Source organism: Armigeres subalbatus, chromosome 3 (assembly GCF_024139115.2).
Source record: "Armigeres subalbatus isolate Guangzhou_Male chromosome 3, GZ_Asu_2, whole genome shotgun sequence".
Classification (NCBI taxonomy): Eukaryota; Metazoa; Arthropoda; class Insecta; order Diptera; family Culicidae; genus Armigeres; species Armigeres subalbatus.
In genome coordinates this window covers 164,563,620-164,583,905 of record NC_085141.1, presented here as the reverse complement: position 1 = coordinate 164,583,905, position 20,286 = coordinate 164,563,620, and positions in this window count along the sequence as shown.

Below are 20,286 nucleotides of genomic sequence, written 5' to 3'. Positions count from 1 at the left end.
ACCATCGAGTTTCAACTGTTTACTTGACTGTTTCACCTAAGCCCCAGGTGGACCCTTCTGAGCACAATAAAAGTGTATCCAATTCACGAAATAGTTAATTCATTTTCATAAGGATTTTTATACCGGGAACAAAACACAGGTTTATTACTGATTATTAACAAGCTAAACGGAAGGTTTGGAATACTCGTTAAAGTAAAAAAGTCTTGGTAAAACAAAAATGATGTGGAATATTTTATTTGGGATACCAATACTTTCACTCAAAAAGCTGCTGGTTGCACCTGACAGTTCGTGACAGCAGTTGGCTGGCAGCAGCTGAAGTTACATTTTTTCCTCTTTGCAGGTCTCGTCTCAGATCAGCACGTGCGTGGTACTGGACTGCAATGCTCATACAAGCTCGATTGTGTTGTGTACCGCGAGCGTGGTATTTTCGTTTCTGCTGTACAAAATACAACAGCGCGCGTACTCGTACTCCTCCGCGTACAGCAGCGGAGGAGATGACTACGTCAGTTCAGCGGACGATGGAAGCCAACCAGCCCCCACCTTGAGGGAAGTTAAGGATGCCATTAAACAGCTAAAGACCAATAAAGCAGCTGGTAAGGATGGTATCGGATCTGAGCTCATCAAGATGGCCCCGGAAAATCTGGCCACTTGCCTGCACAAACTGATAGTCAGAATCTGGGAAACCGAACAGCTACCGGAGGAGTGGAAGGAAGGGGTTATATGCCCCATCTACAAGAAAGGAGACAAGCTGGAGTGTGAGAACTTTCGAGCGATCACCATCCTTAATGCCGCCTACAAAGTGATATCCCAGATCATCTTCCGTCGTCTGTCACCAATAGTGAACGAGTTCGTGGGAAGTTATCAAGCCGGCTTCGTTGACGGCCGCTCGACAACGGACCAGATCTTTACTGTACGGCAAATCCTTCAAAAATGCCGTGAATACCAGGTCCCAACGCACCATCTGTTCGTTGATTTCAAGGCGGCATACGACAGTATAGACCGCGTAGAGCTATGGAAAATTATGGACGAGAACAGCTTCCCTGGGAAGCTTACCAGACTGATCAAAGCAATGGTGGATGGTGTGCAAAACTGTGTGAAGATTTCGGGCGAACACTCCAGTTCGTTCGAATCGCGCCGGGGACTAAGACAAGGTGATGGACTTTCGTGCCTGCTGTTCAACATTGCGCTAGAAGGTGTCATGCGGAGAGCCGGGTGTAACAGCCGGGGTACGATTTTCAACAGATCCAGTCAATTTATTTGCTTCGCGGATGACATGGACATTGTCGGCCGAACATTTGCAAAGGTGGCAGAACTGTACACTCGCCTGAAACGTGAAGCAACAAAAGTTGGACTGGTGGTGAATGCGTCAAAGACAAAGTACATGCTTGTGGGCGGAACCGAGCGCGACAGGGCCCGCCTGGGAAGCAGTGTTACGATAGACGGGGATACCTTCGAGGTGGTCGAGGAATTCGTCTACTTCGGATCCTTGCTAACGGCTGACAACAACGTTAGTCGTGAAATACGAAGGCGCATCATCTGTGGAAGTCGGGCCTACTACGGGCTCCAGAAGAAACTGCGGTCGAAAAAGATTCGCCACCGCACCAAATGTGTCATGTACAAGACGCTTATAAGACCGGTTGTCATCTACGGACATGAAACATGGACAATGCTCGAGGAGGACTTGCAAGCACTCGGAGTATTCGAGAGACGGGTGCTTAGGACCATCTTTGGCGGTGTGCAAGAAGACAATTTGTGGCGGCGAAGAATGAACCATGAGCTCGCCCAACTCTACGGCGAACCCAGTATCCAGAAGGTAGCTAAAGCCGGAAGGGTACGATGGGCAGGTCATGTTGCAAGAATGCCGGACAGCAACCCTGCAAAGATGGTGTTCGCTTCCGATCCGGCAGGTACGAGACGGCGTGGAGCGCAGCGAGCGAGATGGGCAGACCAGGTGCAAAACGACTTGGCGAGCGTGGGGCGTATCCGAGGATGGAGAGATGGCGTCAAATTGTTGATTCAGTGTTATCTGTTTAGATGTAAACTAAATAAATGAAATGAATGCGTACTCGAGTGCGTACGCTCGAGGTAGTTTCTCTAGGCGCGTGTTTGACAATGATTTCATCAATTTAAAGTGAGCTGCTGAGCTGGGCTTCTTTAAAAAAGATCCATGGCTCATCAGCTCAATGTAAGGAAGCGAATCTTTGGAACAGCTCCTGAGCGAAGCGTTTATCTCTAGTGCTCAGTTCTTCGAAGGTGTAATCGTAATTACCTCCGATTTTGTTGAGAAACCCCTTTGCCACCTTGATACCCGCCTCCCACAAACCGTCATGGTGTGGAGAGCGAGCGGGTATGAAAAGCCATTGCACTCGTTTGTCGGTGAAGAATCTGCTAACCTCGTCGCTATGATCGTTGGCATCGATCTGCTGGTATAATTCTCGGAGAATTTCCGCAGCTCCTCGCAGATTTGTAGCATTATCCGAATACATCTTGCGACTCGTGAATCTTGTGAAGGCCGCAAGAAAGGACGATGTACTGCGATCGCCGACCGCCTCCATGTGCTTTGCTCGTGTTCCGAAGCCAACAAAAAGGGCAATGTATCCTTTAGAAGATATTGCTCCGCGAGCTCGTCGCCCAATGATGCTTACCGGGCCGGCGTAGAGTAGGGGCAAGAGTACGCACTTAGTTTTCAATCGAACATTGGAACCTTTTGAAACAAGCTTCTGCTTATCAAATCAGTGTGACGATTCGTATACTCTTCCTTTATGCTATCCAGTGGAAAAAATAAAGGATTTAAATAAATTCGTTTTAGCAGAACCCTTATTGCAAGACACCTAAAAAACGCACTCTTACTCCACCGGTGGGGTAAGAGTGCGCATTGGGTGGGGTAAAACTGTTTTTTACACCCAACCGGCGGATGTTTGATTTCCTAACAATTCTGTATAAGAATCTACCAAAACCTGTATAAGAAGTGGGCATATGCTAAATTGTTAGATTCTTATACAAGTATTGTATAAGAATCTAACAATTTTGTAAGCTTTTCTAGCAAGTTTTGTTTGAGAGCTTACATTTTTTGTATAAGAATCTAACAATTTTGCATATGCCCAGTTCTTATACAGGTTTTGGTAGATTCTTGTACAGAATTGTTAGAAAATCTAACAACCGCCGGTTGGGTGTAAGTATTTATTAACACGTAAAGGATCTAATAACATTTAACTGATGTTTACTGAAAGTATATTGTGGAATGTTTAAAGTTTATGTAACTTTGAAAGATGGAGGGGGTCCTAGAAATATGAACTTTCATACGAAAAGAACATTGTGTTTTTTTAAATATCAAAAAACTATGGAGGTTAAAATATATCAGGTTTCGCATGGCGTAAACAAATGGATTTTCCTTAAAGAAAGTCAACTAATTACATAACGCAAAATTTGACCAGTTCATCACCCCTCCCCCCTATCTTACAATTTTTGTATGAATCCTCTTAAAAAATGCATGGATCGTCATACATCTCGCAAACCCCCTCACCCCATCCAGCTAAGCGTTGCGTTATTTATGGGTGTTGCTTTTGGTTTGATAAAATGAAATAATCATTCAGATGAATTTGTGTTTTCAGACTATGCTTAGATGTGAAACAATACCTAATACAATTTCATGATTTCGATTCAGCGCTTTGTTCGCTAAGTCGCTTCTAACACCAAATGACTCCAACTTATCCTTGTGATGTCAAACCCGTATCTTCGACCGAAATAAGACTAAGTAAGAAGTACTTCCGAAGCGTAAAGATCCACAACAGTGAAAAAAGGGATAGAAATTGAAAATTATTAATTAACCCTCAAACTGCCGTGACGAATCTTGACAACTTAAAACAGCTCGTTCTCGGTAATTTTTTAACTAAATTGCAATCGGTTTCAACTGTGATCAAGGGGAATAGTAGTTCCAGCATGTAGATGGGTGAAATGCTCAGGATGACCCTCCCTCTTTTAGAGGGGGGAGTTTTGAAGTATGGCATAAATCATTTTTTGAGCAAATGTTTAGTATTTTGAAATTTTTAACGTCGTAACAGGTGTTTTAGTATAAGTAATTAATGGTCAATGTGAATGGTTGACAACAATGGTCAAATAAACATAAATTGACCTCCGGGTGACCTTCCAATAGGTTCCGGAAACCCGGAATATCCGGTATAAAAGGCCAGCATAGAATCACGGAATATATCGGTCTTCCGACACCTCAAACTTCTCAGAAACTCATGGGTAACTTAGAAAACGCCATAGTTTCTTGGTAGGGTAAACTGGTCATTTGATAGCCACGGAAAAGGTTCCGGAAACCCGGAATTTCCGGTACAAAAGGCAAAAATAAAACTTCATAACCAATTTGGCTTCCGACACCTCAATCCTCTCAGAATCTCATAAGTTATCTAGAAAACGCCTGAGTATCTTGGTAGGGTAAAACTGGCCGTGCGGTGACCATGGAACAGGTTCCGGAAACCCGGAATTTCCGGTAGAAAGTGGCCAACATAAAACTACAAAACAAATTAGGCTTCCGACACCTCAAACTTCTCAGAATCTCATGAGTAATCTAGAAAACGCCATAGTTTTTTGGTAGAGTAAAACTGGCCGTGCGGTGGCCATGGAAATTCCAGGTTCCGGAAACCCGGAATTTCCGGTACAAAAAGCCAACATAAAACAACAAAACAAATTAGGCTTCCGACACCTCAAACTTCTCAGAATCTCATGGGTAACTTAGAAAACGCCATAGTTTCTTGGGAGGGTAAAGTGGCCATTTGATGGCCACGAAAAAGGTTCCGGAAACCCGGAATTTCCGGTACAAAAGGCAAAAATAAAACTTCACAACAAATCTGGCTTCCGACACCTCAACCCTTTCAGAATCTCATAAGTTATCTAGAAAACGCCCTAGCATCTTGGTAGGGTGAAACTGGCCGTGCGGTGACCATGGAACAGGTTTCGGAAACCCGGAATTTCCGGTAGAAAATGGCCAACATAAAACTACAAAACAAATTAGGCTTCCGACACCTCAAACTTCTCAGAATCTCATGAGTAATCTAGAAAACGCCATATTTTTTGGTAGAGTAAAACTGGCCGTGCGGTGGCCATGGAACAGGTTCCGGAAACCCGGAATTTCCGGTACAAAAAGCCAACATAAAACAACAAAACAAAATAGGCTTCCGACACCGCAAACCTATCAGAATCTCATAAATAACTTAGAAAACGACATAGTTTTTCAGTAGGGTAAAACCGGCCATGCGATGGCCACGGAAAAGGTTGAGGAAACCCGGAGTTTCCGGTAAAAAAAGGCAAACATAAAACTGCATAAAAAATTTGTCTTCCGACACCTCAATCCTCTCAGAATCTCATAAGTTATCTAGAGAACGCCTTAGTTTCTTGGTAGGGTAAAACTGGCCGTGCGGTGGCCATGGAACAGGTTCCGGAAACCCGGAATTTCCAGTACAACAAGCCAACATAAAACAACAAAACAAATTAGGCTTCCGACACCTCAAACCTATCAGAATCTCATAAATAACTTAGAAAACGACATAGTTTTTCAGTAGGGTAAAACCGGCCATGCGATGGCCACGGAAAAGGTTGCGGAAACCCGGAATTTCCGGTAAAAAACGGCAAACATAAAATTACACAAAAAATTTGGCTTCCGACACCTCAATCCTCTCAGAATCTTATAAGTTATCTAGAGAACGCCTTAGTTTCTTGGTAGGGTAAAACTGGCCGTGCGGTGGCCATGGAACAGGTTCCGGAAACCCGGAATTTCCGGTAGAAAATGGCCAACATAAAACTACAAAACAAATTAGGCCTCCGACACCTCAAACTTCTCAGAGACTCATGAGTAATCTAGAAAACGCCATAGTTTTTTGGTAGAGTAAAACTGGCCGTGCGGTGGCCATGGAAATTCCAGGTTCCGGAAACCCGGAATTTCCGGTACAAAAAGCCAACATAAAACAACAAAACAAATTAGGCTTCCGCCACCTCAAGCCTCTCAGAATCTCATAAGTAACTTAGAAAACGCCATAGTTTTTCAGTAGGGTAAAACTGGCCGTGCGATGGCCACGGAAAAGATTCCGGAAACCCGGTATTTCTGGTACAAATGGCAAACATAAAACTACATAACAAAATTGGCTTCCAACACCTCAAACTTCTCAGAATCTCATGAGTAACTAAGAAAATGCCAAAGTTTTCAGCATAGTTTTTTTGAAAACTCATATGTGAATATGTACGTTATGTGGAAGATATGTGGACGTGTACTATACACATGTGGAAGTATTGGCTTGAGAAATGAATTGCGAGTGATTTGACTATGCGTCCAGTTTGGGAATCTCGAGCTCGTTCAGTAGCCGCTAGGTTGCGAAGACCGACGGAGGTCCTTCGTAGCTTAGTTGGTTAAAGCACCAGTCTAGCGTACTGTAGGGTCATGGGTTCGAGTCCCATCGAAGGTAAAGTGGTTCCCTCCAATACATTTTCCAAATCAATATCTTCCACATAACGTACATATTCACATATGAGTTTTCATAACATTGTAAATTAACGTCCAAGTCGGGTGGTTTAATCCCCGGGAATAGGCAATTAACTTTGATTGAACTGATAGTTTTTTTTTGTTATGGTAGAACTGGTCATGGGATGATCACGGAAAATGTTTCGAAAACCCGGAATCTCCGGCACGAAAGGCCAACATAAAACTACAATACAAATTAGTCTTCCAAGACCTCAAACTTCTCAGAATATCATAATTAATCCAGAAAACTTTTTAGTTCCTTGGTAGAGTAAAACTGGCCATGTGATGACCACGGAATAGATTCCAAAAGTCAGTATCAAGCAGTACAAAAGGCCATTATCTTCTTCTTGGCATTACATCCCCACACTGGGACAGAGCCGCCTCACAGCTTAGTGTTCATTAAGCACTTCCACAGTTATTAACTGCGAGGTTTCTAAGCCAGGTTACCATTTTTGCATTCGTATATCATGAGGCTAGCACGATGATACTTTTATGCCCAGCGAAGTCGAGATAATTTCCAATACGAAAATTGCCTAGACCGGCACCGGGAATCGAACCCAGCCACCCTCAGCATGGTCTTGCTTTGTAGCCGCGCGTCTTACCGCACGGCTAAGGAGGGCCCCTTATAGAACCTCGAAATTAAGCGGTCTTCCCACACTTCAAACTTCTAAGAATCTCATGAGTAGTTTTGAAAACGCTATAGTTTCATGATAGGTTTCGGGAGCCCGGAATATCCAGTACAAAAAGCCACGCTAGGTTATCGGAATGGGCTTTCCAGAGACTCCGAATCTTGCCAGTATTTCTCTAAAAGAACACTTTGGCATTTTCTGGATTACTCGGGTAATTCTCAGAAGTTCAAGGTGTCGGAAGACCGATTTGTACAGATGCTCTGTGTATGTGTCTTTTTCACTGGATATACTGGATTTCTCGAACCTGTTCCGTGTTTTAGTTAAGGATTACGTTACCAATCAAAGTATCTGAAGTATAACTAACTTAACACTTTTCCCTGAAGATGACGCAAATTCTCATTGCAGGACAAATGTTTTAGCTAGAAATGGTTTTGTACATATAGCTAAATCCCAGGTGTGGTGCTCTACTGGTGATATTGTAAAAGCAAGACAAAGAGGTGGCTAGGGCTCCGATACTTGGTCAAATAACAGTATTACGGTTCTGTTTTCTCAAGAAAGGATTGAATTCTTATGATACGGGGCGCACTTTCAATGATATTGCTCTCTGCAAAGGGTCCAAATAGACTATCATGATCCTCTTGAGAGAGAAAAAGCAAGAACTATATCGAAACCGATACTGCATTGCTTATCAATAGTATTGAAGTAATTCGAGATGCACCTATACATTAAGAATACGGGGAATGCTGCGATAGATCTAATAGCTGGTCAAAGTGGTACATCCGAGACTGATTTATTTTGTAGTTCTACTTTGGTCTTCCAGTTTTATCCTACCAAAAAACTATGGCGATATCTGGATTACTAATAAGATTCTGAGAGGATTGAGGTGTTCGAAGACCGACATATTTCGTGATTCTATGCTGGCATTTTGTACCGGAAATTCCTGGTTCCCGGAACCTGTTCCATGGCCAGTTTTACCCTACTGAAAAACTATGGCGATTTTTAAGTTACTTATGAGATTCTGAGAAGTTTGAGGTGTCGGAAGCCTAATTTGTTTTGTAGTTTTATGTTGGCCATTCGTTACCAGAAATTCCGGGTTATCAGAACCTGTTCCATGGCCACCGCACGGCCAGTTTTACCCTACTAAGAAACTCAGGCCTTTTCCAGATTACTCATGAGATTCTAAGAAGTTTGAGGTATCGAAAGGCTAATTTTTTGTAGTTTTATGTTGGCCATTTTTTACCGGAAATTCCGGGTTTCCGGAACCTGTTCCATGGCCACCGCACGGCCAGTTTTACCCTAACAAAAAACTAAGGCGTTTTCTAGATTACTCATGCGATTCTGCGAAGTTTGAGGTGTCGGAAGCCTAATTTGTTTTGTAGTTTTATGTTGGCCATTTTTACCGGAAATTCCGGGTTTCCGGAACCTTTTCCGTGACCATCGCATGGCCAGTTTTACCCTACTTAAAAACTATGGCGTTTTCAAAGTTACCCATGAGATTCTGAGATGTTTGAGGTGTCGGAAGACCGATATATTCGGTGATTCTTTGCTGACCTTTTATAGCGGATATTCCGGGTTCCCTGAACCTATTGGAAGGTCACCTGGAGGTCAATTTATGTTTATTCGACCATTGTAGTCAACCATTCACATTGACCATAAATTACTTATACTAAAACACCTGTTACGACGTTCAAAATTTCAAAATACTAAACATTTGCTCAAAAAATAACTTATGCCACACTTCAAAACTCCCCCCTCTAAAAGAGGGAGGGTCATCCTGAGCATTTTACCCATCTACATGCTGGAACTACTATTCCCCTGGATCACAGTTGAAACCGCTTGCAATTTAATTAAAAATTGACCGAGAACGAGCTGTTTTAAGTTGTCAAGATTCGTCACGGCAGTTTGAGGGTTAATTAATAATTTTCAATTTCTATCCCTTTTTTCACTGTTGTGGATCTTTACGCTTCGGAAGTACTTCTTACTTAGTCTTATTTCGGTCGAAGATACGGGTTTGACATCACAACATGAAGATTCATATGCGTACTCTTACCCCACACGTTCCGGCGTACTTTTACCCCACAGCCCTAAAATTTATACAGTTTATGTTTTTGACCTCTTGGAAAACCAACCCAATTGATGTTCTGCACCATAAAGTACACCCGATTCTTATTTTACACGGGGGATGCGTTCCGTGTAAAAAAAGTTTTAGATTAAAAAGTTTTTTGATTTCTCGACGTATCATGCAAAATGGAGCAACTTTGCAAAAAATTTGTTTGGTTTTTTTTTACACGGCCGTGTAAAAAAAATCCATGTAAAAACAGAATCGGGTGTACTCTATACGATAGGTTATCGAAATGGTATAATGTTCACCTGATTGAACGTATATATGGTAATGGAATACTAGTTGCGGAAACACAATTATTTTTAGCAAAATGACCAAAAAATTATCTTACTTCATATCTCCCTTGTTGTTTATTCAAATCGTTTACAATTACACATGACAATAGTTGGTCAGAATACCTGTCAAACTGATGCAGTGCTGCTAGTTTATCTTTTTTTATAACTTCAAAAAATCGAAAACGTACTCTTACCCCACGCGCACTCTTGCCCCACTCTACTCTAATCAACTCCAGTTATAACAAACGGTGGAAGTGGCAACCTATCTGCTGGCAACGGTCCCATTTGTTGTGTCAATCGTACGGGTCGGGTTCGATTACACTTAATACAATCCCGATACACTTTACGTGAAGCACTGCCACCTCGCACTATCCAGAACTGCGTCGTACGATTACCAATAACGACTTAGGGCCGCAGTGCAACCTTCCGCCCACCCTGACGACACCGTTTTTAGCAAAAAATGGATTCAGCTGGTGTAAGGGTCTACTACGTTCAACGCTGAGATCTCTTCGTTGCGGGGTCGGTTGCTAAAAATAACGTTTTTTTTTTCTTCCAGCTCCATTTTTCGTGGTATTTGAGCTACCTTACAAGAATCACGATACCTACATCGCGCTGGTGGGGCTGCCACCTTAGGTATAGCTGACGTGATACAGCATTTCGTTAATCAACCGCTGGGTACCAGTCAGACGCTGTTTGAGCCGCACCTCCTGGTGAACAGACACACGAGGCGTATGCATGAATCGAGTTCCAGAAATAGTTACATATTAAGGCCAATTGATTTGTTGACCATAAATATTTGTTTTATGCCAAAGACTGAACCGAACATGTAGAAAAATAGTTATTTTTCATATAACAAATATCTGACGAGGATACAAGAAGATACAAATACGATACGAGCTCGGTGGTCTAGTGGCTACCGCTTCTGCCTTATAAGCAGAAGGTCGTGGGTTCAATTCCAGGCTCGTCCCTTTCCTACTTTGTATTTCTATCTTAGTTCTTTCTGTGTTTCACGTTCTATCAAAACGACTCCTACTGTTATAACCTTCCACGCAATCGCAAAACTTCCCGTGACACCTATGAGATGTCGTAGAGTTCTCTGCATCTTTCTTAAGTAGGTGTCCAACAAAGCATCCTTTTCCTTCCTGAGCATTCACAAGGACGTGGCCAGGACAGATCTCGACTATTGGAGAGTGCATTGCTTCCATCTAAGCGTTAGTGATTAGTCCCAAATCAATATCTGTGGTAACGGATGAAAGTGATGCTACTCTCATACAATAGTCTTGGCTTGTACCACCTACGAATGTGTAATTTTGTTCGTAACTCTCAATTTTCCTTCTAACAATTGAAATTATTGTTATGATTTTGTAGTTGATGATGCTGTATTATCATGTGCTGAATAAGTTTCTAGAACATTGTTGACCTCAAAAATTCGACCATGCAAAGTTATTTATTGAATACCAGTTTTTATAGGGTTAAATGACCTATAAACTAAAATTGAGTCCTGTCATAAGACGAGTTTAAACAATCCCATTGAATTCCACCACTTAATTGTATCCTGACAGATACGTATTTCGACCTCAACAGTAAGGCCGTCTTCAGTGTCTTGTACTTGACTCGACTTGAAGAAAATGAATTTATCTAGGTACTTATCTTACTACGGTGCTTATTTCTACTCGCTTGATGCGCTTAATGCTTAGGTATAAACTTGAAGAGCCAGGAGCTACCATTTCCTTGATCTTTATTCAACAACCGCGTTTGTACCTGTCGGTAGATTTCCAAGCTCTCAGCAACATCAAGTTTCCACGGAGAAGAGACATTTCTTAAAATTTTAATGTTTGATGTCGTAATTGAATGATTTTCCTGATATACATGTTCAGCTACCTTAGACCTAAACTCATAATTTAATCCCTTATCAGTTTCCCTCTTAGCCTTACTTACTTCTGCAATATGTTCTTTGAACCTTACATCTAACGATCTTTTTGTTTGACCTACATATACTTTATCACACTGTGAACAATTTGGGGGCAGCAGGGACCTTTTCCAAGGGCTTGACGACCCCTCCCCATGGCCACTGCGAGTTAGACCGGGACAATCGTCCCTAACCCCTAATCCCAAGGCGTCAAGCGACCCGTGCCGAGGGGATGCATGGCCAGGGGGGTGAAATAATAAGCTAGGCCTTTAACGGAGCCTGTGGGGTACCTGGGCACCCTCCACAGTAATTGTCCCTTACCGCGTTATGCTGGGCTCTGGCGTGGTGGAAAAGTCCCGAGCAACTCGTGGGACCAAAATGGAAAACCAAGTCAATTCTTCAATTAGTGGTAGTAGTGTAGGCGACAACCCCTTCGCAAGAGGTGGGTTGTTCAGGTCTCCGCCTAGGAGGCCAGAGGCAATAGTCGGCAGCTCAGTGCGCAGCGCCAGCGTGGGTCACTCAACCTTCCTCACGGCTATAAAAACGCCGGAAGGGGTTATTGACGGCCCATGGCTTGTGAAGGCGATGAACCGCAAACGCGATGGGCTTTCGGCCTTCGAGGTGGCGACGGAACAGCTGGACGCCATCATCGACTTTGCGTCATCGAAGCATAATATCAGCAAGGACCTCAAGAGGAGCTTGCAGAAACTTCGAAAGTCGATGCTGGACGCCAAGCTGGAGAGGGCGGTCGGGACGGCCAAGTGTAAACCCGTGAAATCGGTGGAGTCGAGGTCTACCCAGACTGAGGCCCAAGGATTCGCGGACTCGGGCAAGGTCGAGTCGACCGAAGGCGTGCCAGCTAAGACGGTGGTGCCAAAGTCTACCCAGACTGAGGCTCAAGTATTTGCGGGTACGTCGGGGGTGACTACTCCAATGGAGCAGACACAAAAACGGGGGAGACAGTCTCCAGGGGATGAGCTCCCTGGGGGCCGCTCCAAAACGCGGAGGGTTACTACCCCGAACAAGGGTAGTGGAGCTGGGAAGCTGAACCCCGGTCAGGTACCTCCAAAACCGGGGGAGGAAGGACCTGGAAAGGTCCGTCCACTCAGGCAAGACGGTGGTAAGGGGTTACGGCAGGCTGAAAGTTCTCAGCCGCACCAGACCAGGGAAATAGAGGGGAATGACGCCTCCTGGACCCTGGTCAAGAACAAGAGGAAACCGAAGACGTCAAGGGCCGAAAAGAAGGCCCAGGCGAATGAGGGTAGCAAGAAGTCTAGGGTAGGCGCCAATCGCTCCAGGGGCGATGCCCTAGTCATCACGGCGGACGAGGCTAAGTACTCGGATGTTTTGAAGCCGATGAGGAGTGACGTCAAGCTCGGTGAACTCGGCGCCGACGTACGTCGAATAAGACGTACCCGGATGGGCGAGATGATACTCGAGCTGAAGCGGGGCGTCTCGCAAAAGGGCGCCGCCTACAAGAAGTTGGCGGAGGAGGTCCTAGGCGAGACGGTCAAGGTGAGGGCACTCACGACGGAGGTGAATCTAAGGGTTAAAGACCTGGACGAGATCACTGAAGTCGAAGAGCTCGTCACGGCACTGCGGCGACAGTGTGAAGTGGAGACGCCCACCGCAGCCGTTCGGCTACGGAAAGGTCCGGCAGGGACGCAGGTAGCATTGGTTCGGCTATCTGCAGCGGACGCCTCCAGGTAGTCAAGTTAGGGAGCGTCAAGGTGGGATGGTCGGTATGCCCTGTGCGCATATACGAGCAACCCGAAGTTTGCTTCAAGTGCCTGGAACCGGGGCACAAGCAATGGGACTGCAAAGGCCCTGACAGAAGCAATCTCTGCCGACGCTGCGGATTGGAGGGACATAAGGCACAATGCTGCACGAACCCTCCCAATTGTTTGATTTGTTCCAGCAAAGCTGTGAACAGCAAGCTCCCCAGTGGGTGCTCGATGTGCCCGGCGTTGAATCGTTCTGCAAAATCAAAGTGCAGGTGAAGCAGCTGGTCGTCGCGGCCTCTCCCGAGTGGTTGGTGTTCTCAGGTTTAGAGGAAACGTCGTAACACGTGTTGTTCGTGTGCTCACGTTTTCGCGCAATGCGTGACCACATGCTTGCCACATGTGGTCTGGACACTACCCGGACAACCTAGTTCGGAGGATGTGTAAAGACGAAGTTGGCTGGAACGCCGTTTTATCGGCTATCGCCCAAATCGTCTCGGAGCTACACAGAAGGTGGCGCGTGGACTCAAGGATGGCTAGTTCAGGCGCAAATAAGAGGTGGTCCAAGGGATCGGAGTCGGCTTCATGGGTCATACCGGTGGTCATGCTCTGTGGTCGAACTCGATCCTTTTATCGAACAAGTGGCCGCGCGAAGAACAACATGGTATCGTCGCTTTCGCGGCGTCGGTCAACCGGGCGGGTTCCGAGCCCGAGGACGGAAAGGGGTCCTCGTCAAGGCTGGGACAGGCGTAGGCCTCGCGTCGGCAAGGCCCTCTGTGTGCTGGCGAATAGGCCCTATCGCAGAAAGGTCAATTTGGGGTGCACGCGGCATCATCATTCTTGATACCAGTCGTGCAGAGGGAAGCAGGCGCGAAGTCGACCCTGCCCACCTTCCGAGGACATAGGGCGTGGTAAGGCCACCTGGAAAGCCGGCAATGCGCTGGCACGATACCATGGTGTTCTTCTAAAAAGCGAGTCACGATGTTCGATGCTGCAAGGACACGCAGCTAACCTCGAGGGTGCGTCATGCACTGGCCCCCTTGAAGCATTACTTTCTGGTTGTACCGAAGGGACGATGGGCTTGGCGGCAATGGAAACGGTTTAGCTGGTCGGGGATGCAGCCCTGCCTCCCTCATTGGAGGTGGCCCCTAACCCAGCACTTCCTGGTCAACCCAGGATGTCTGTTGAGCAGATTCCCCCTCCATTGTTTAGGAAGAAAAAAAAAAAAACTGTGGACAATTAATTTGATAAACCCCGGCCTTATTTAACATTTCTACTCTATCCTTTGTGGAGCCCAACAGTGTCTTCAGTTGATTGCTTCTGCTGGAGAATACTAAATCGATGCCGAATTTCCTCAGTCGATGGCGTAGCTGGTGGGTGATGTGTCGATCATAGGGGACTGATACCCTCTTCAGCGGTTCATCGATCGGTGTTAGTGTTGTCAGTTCGTTTTTCCGTAGGTTCCTCTGCTTCTTGTTGATGATTGCTTGTATTGTTCTTTCCTTGTATCCATTGATCCTCGCTGTTTCCAAGATGTGTTGTAGCTCCTTCGTTTTTCCTTCTTTGCTCAGGGGAATCGTCTGCATCCTGTGGATCATGTGATGAAAAGCTGCCATTTTGTGCTGATACGAATGATTTGATGTGTATGGGATGACTCTCATGGTGTTGGTGGGCTTCCTGTAGATTTCGAAGTCTAATGTTGCATTTGTTCCCTTGATAACCAGTAGATCCAAGAAAGGTAATTTACCTTCCTTTTCCTCCTCGTGGGTGAATTTGATGTCTTTATGCACGTTGTTTATCGCTTCCAAAATCCTGAGTAGATCTTTCCGGTTGATGATGCTGAAAATGTCGTCCACGTATCTCCACCACTTCTCGGGTAGTACTCCTTGTTCCTCTAGGTTGTCCTCCAAATTCGCCATGAATAATTCGCACAAAAACGGTGATAGCGGATTTCCCATAGGTGCACCCTTCGTTTGTTTGTAGAAGCTTCCACGGAATGTAAAGTAGTTCTCATTCATGCATAATCTTGCAAGCTTGAGATACATCTTTACCTTTCCTCGCCATGTTGTATCCGTCCGTTGTCCTAGTAGCCAATCCTCCAAAAGGTTCAGAGCATCCTTCACTGGAACGCTTGGGAACAATGCCGCTACGTCGAATGATACCATGATGTCCTCTTCTCCGATGTTTCCTGATTCCAATATCCTCTTGGTGAACTCCTGGGTGTTTACAACTGATCTGCTGGGGAACGGCTTCGGCATACTCTGGAACTCCTTGACTAACCACTTGGCCAAGTTTTGTGTAGGGGATCCCACTGATGAAACTATTTCTCGCATCTCTGTACCTGGCTTATGTATCTTTGGTAGTCCTTTGATCCTTGGTAACACAGGGTTCGTCATTTTAACGCGGGCTTCTCCGATGATCGTCTTGCATTCCTTTATCGTTTTATCCGTAAGTCGGATTAGTCCGGGTAGTGGGTCCACTCTCAAATGCCTGTATGGTCCTCCGTTGATTTTTGTCGTCATCTGTTCATCGTAGTCCTCTTTGTCCATTATCACCACTGCGTTTCCTTTGTCCGCCTTCATGTAGTAAACTGGTTTCTCCTTTAACTCCTTTAAAATCCTCCTCTCGTCTTTGTTCGATGTCCCATGATGTCCTGCTTTGATGGCGTCTGCTACGATGTTTCTCACACTATTCTGGTCCCGTTGGTCAACATTTCGTGAAATCGCTGTCTCAGTATCCACGATTATCTGCTCTAGATCCGCTTTCTGGGTTGTCGCATACCCTAACCCCTTGTTGAGGTGTGCTAATTGTTCCTCCGTAAACTGCTGTGTCGAACGGTTAACAACGAATCCCTCGATCATGTGTACTGTGGGGTTAGTCGTTCTACCTTCCGTCGCTGATTTCCCTCGTAGAATGGTCAATTTCTTCTTGTGCAGTCTCCTCTTCCTGTCCGCTTCACACTCTTCGGCCCGCTGTACCTTCTTTAGGAATATGTCGAAAGAATCTTGGTTCTCCTTTGCCAGCTTGAGGTGCAGGTTGTAGCACTCCAAGTTCAACCTCTCTAGCTTGGCATAGTATCCCTTGATTGACAACTTCAACAAATCCGATTCCGCCCTCTTACTGATAGATTTTGGGATGTGAGCTCTCATCTTAATCCTATGGCTAACAGGAGTCAGCCTCTCCTTTTGGCACTTCTTAAGGAAGGCCACGTCCTTAAGAATACCTGCGATCCTCCTCTTCAAATCTATAAAAGTACTACGCTCGTTCCGCTTGGATGCCATTTTGATAAGAAAATTATTTTGAGCTTTGATTTTGTTGAGTCATATTTTGTTCGATTCAAAAGACAGACCCATAGTGTCTTTGACAAAGTTTTTCTGTATACCCAACCAGCGGATGGCAGATTTTAATACAATTCTGCATAAGAACCGTACAGAAACTGTATAATAATTGGGCATATACAATTTCGGAAGATTTTAATACAGGAATTGTATTGAAATAATACAGATTTGTATTATTTTAATACAATACATATCTGTATAAAAAACTTACGGAATTGTATATGCCCAAATTTTATACAATTATTGTCAGATTTGTTTTTTGGGTGTACATTAGGGTGGCTCAAAAAACACTTTTTCAAATTTTTTGATGGGCCGCCCTCTTATTCGGTTCTATTTGATGCCCTTATGCTCTGGACAAAATTTCAGCCAAATCGGTCAATGTTTGGGCGGTGCTAAACTCGTTGGAAGTTTATATGGAAAAGTGTACGCAGTAACATCCAAAAACAGTGAATTGCAGTTGGACGGCACAATTTACGATCAAGAACAATAGGACTCATTCAGTTTTTGTAGAATTAAATACAGAATGTTATGCTGAAAACCGCGAGAAGATTAGAGTTTATTAGGCAAAGATATAAGATATATATACTGGAGTGTTATAGGGGTGAATTTATTTCTTTTCAAATGTAAAAGAAACGAAATTTGCTCAAACCCCACTTCATAGAAATGCTAATAACTTAGCCGGGCAAACTCTAATCTTCTCGCGGTTTTCTGCATAACGTTCTGTATTAAATTTTTCAAGATCTGAATGAGTATCATAGTTCTTCATCGTAAGTTGTGCCGTCCAACTGCAATTCACTGTTTTTGGGTGTTTCTGCATACATTTTTGCATATAAACTTCCAACGAGTTTAGCACCGCCCAAACGTTGACCGATTGGCTGAAATTTTGTCCAGAGCATCAGGGCATCAAATAGAACCGAATAAGAGGGCGGCCCATCAAAAAAATTGAAGAAAGTTTTTCCCATACTAATTTGAGCCACCCTAGTGTACATTATTTCTGACAACTTTCCCAAAGACGCCATTTGATTTCAACAAATTTTGAAAAAAAAATAAAATTTCTATCTCACTTTTGGGTGGATTTAATCAAATATAAAATTTTCTCAAATGATACCTCTTGATGTATATACTATGCCATTTAAAACACGATTTCATACCAAAAAAGCTGACTATCACGTTTTTCGGGATTTTAACCACTGTTGGCTGGTCGAGTCCGACACTACAGTACACTCCCGTGTGGTAGCTTGGCAACTCAACCTCAAAATCGTTGCTGTCCGCCACTGGCCTGCTTCCATCTAAGGGCCGTTTTCTTCACCTCCGCTTAACTCTTAAGCGGTGCTTACCCATACGTTTAAACCTGGTTTAAGCACTAAGCGGAGGTGAAGACATTGGCCCTAAGTGTTTTTGAAACAGTAGTATTCGCTGACCACTGTGTAGAATCGTACAAAATTATACGTTCAATGCTTTAAAAAAAAAGATCTTCCTTCCTGGATTGATGCCTATTACAAGGCAATACAATAACCGATCAATTAGTAGCCTGACGGCACATAACATGAACCTAGCGGTGGAAGTCAAGCTTTACTGAACAACGCGCATAACACAGCATCGCATGCTTTGCTGTTTCTTTCTTTCGCCTTGGATATACGGGAGTGCCGTTCGTCCATTTTTGATACACAAAGAACCTACTTTGAAAATTGCAGTTTGTTCTATGATGAATAGGGTGGTTCAAAAATTCGATTTTGCTCCACAACGCTCATCTGATTCTGTATCATGTTGTGAGTGTTTCCGAAAATTTGAGCTCATTTGGATTAAAACTGATTAAGCACAAGTCGTTTCAAGTTTGCATGCAAATTAGTATGGGTAAATTTATCATTATACTGATTATGGCGCTACCTCATCCTCATGAGGTTAAAAGAAAACCTACATAGCTAAAAGGAATACTCAAGAGCTTTTACTCAGCGAAAACCGCATCCTAATTAATCGTTCGATAAATTAGTAATCGATTTTAATCTATACCGTAGTTTTCTGGAGCTAATTGCGTAACTCCTAAAAAGGCAACATTGCTGCTCGTGGCGCGAAAGATAGCACACCCAAATTCAGGCTACTATGTTGCACTGCACGTTTCAGTGATGCCCTCAAAGAAGTTTAACGATCATGACTCTTTAGTCAACCTGTACCTATGCAAATCGATTACCTACTAATTATTGGAATAATTAATTAAGATGCGGTTTTCGCTGAGTGAAAGCTCTTGAGCATTGCTTCTAGCTATGAAGGTTTACTTTTAACCTGCGCTTATTTAGCAAGCGCCATAATCAGTACAATGAAAAAAATTAATTCCCCTTACGTATTTGCATGCAAACATGGAACAGCTTGTGCTAAATCAGTTTTAATCCAAATGAGCTTAAATTTTTGGAGGACACTCAGAACATGATACAGAATCAAATGAGCGTTGTGGAGCAAAATCGATTTTTGAACCATAGATGATATCTATCTGTTATGTGCTGACGGATTACCGATTTGTAAAGCACTTGTAAAACGATGGTAGAGATTAGGAGAATACTAAATAGCGCACATGATATGGATGAAACGTGTACTATGGAGTTATAGTAATATTCTTACATTTTTTTTCTTTTATTCATCTTTTATTTTGTCGATAGATATGAAACAAAAATACTGACAATGATATGGAAATGCTAATATCATCTTCCAAACTTAGACGCATGACAGAATTAGAGGCGAAAGCATAGAACTGATAGTTCCATTAGGATACGGCAGGCATGAAGAATGTTTTATAGAAGTCGATTTGAAAGCGAGCGGAGGGCAATATTTGTGATGGTACACAGATCTCACGATCTTCCTTCCGCTAAACTCCTGTATGAAAGGGGTGGGGGGGGTGGTAAGAATATCAGTGTGGAAGCTAGGGCTGTGCAAATATCGATAAAATCGATAATATCGATATTATCGGATGAAATTTATCGATACGATATCCGATATCATTGAACTCAGATATCGCCGATATCGATAAATTTTTGTAATCGATGTAATGATGATGCCCAATTAAATCAACTACATACACTGGCTCACTTACTACATCCTTTAAAATATATGTAGCCAGCCAATCACATTTTTTAAATGTCCATTGAGTCTGGTGTTGAGAAATTGGGCCCATCAGTACCCACTAAGACGAAAGGCAAAACGCATGAACGATAAAGCTTACAAAACCCTCGACAGGAAATCTAAAATCATTCATAATAAACCACAGGCGGTGAAAGTTATTTCATGTAAATATTTGTCGTTTGCGGTGTTTTACCAAGATGAATAAGAGCGACTAAAATTTTCAAATGGTTTTGGAGTGACAAATTAGAGTTAGAAACGTGATAAAATCGATAATAGACAAACTCGGGTAAAACCTGTATTTTTTTTATTTTATCGGATATCGATCCGATATCCGATATTTTCAAACCCGATATATCGCCGATACCGATATATCACCAAATGAATATCGTCGATATCGATAAACCTCCATTGTGCACAGCCCTAGTGGAAGCTGATATGTATATCTCCACTTATTCTTGCCTGTCGTATCCTAACGGAACTATCAATTCTATACTTTCGCCTTTAATTCTATGATGAACATGTACGTCTAAGTTTGGAAGATGAAATTAGCATTCCCATATCATTGTAAATCGTTTAACTTCGCGTAGAAGGAATACAGAAGAAGTAATCATTAAAAAAATACTGAGATTTCGCATTGATGAAACGTGTTTTGAAGTGAAGTTAC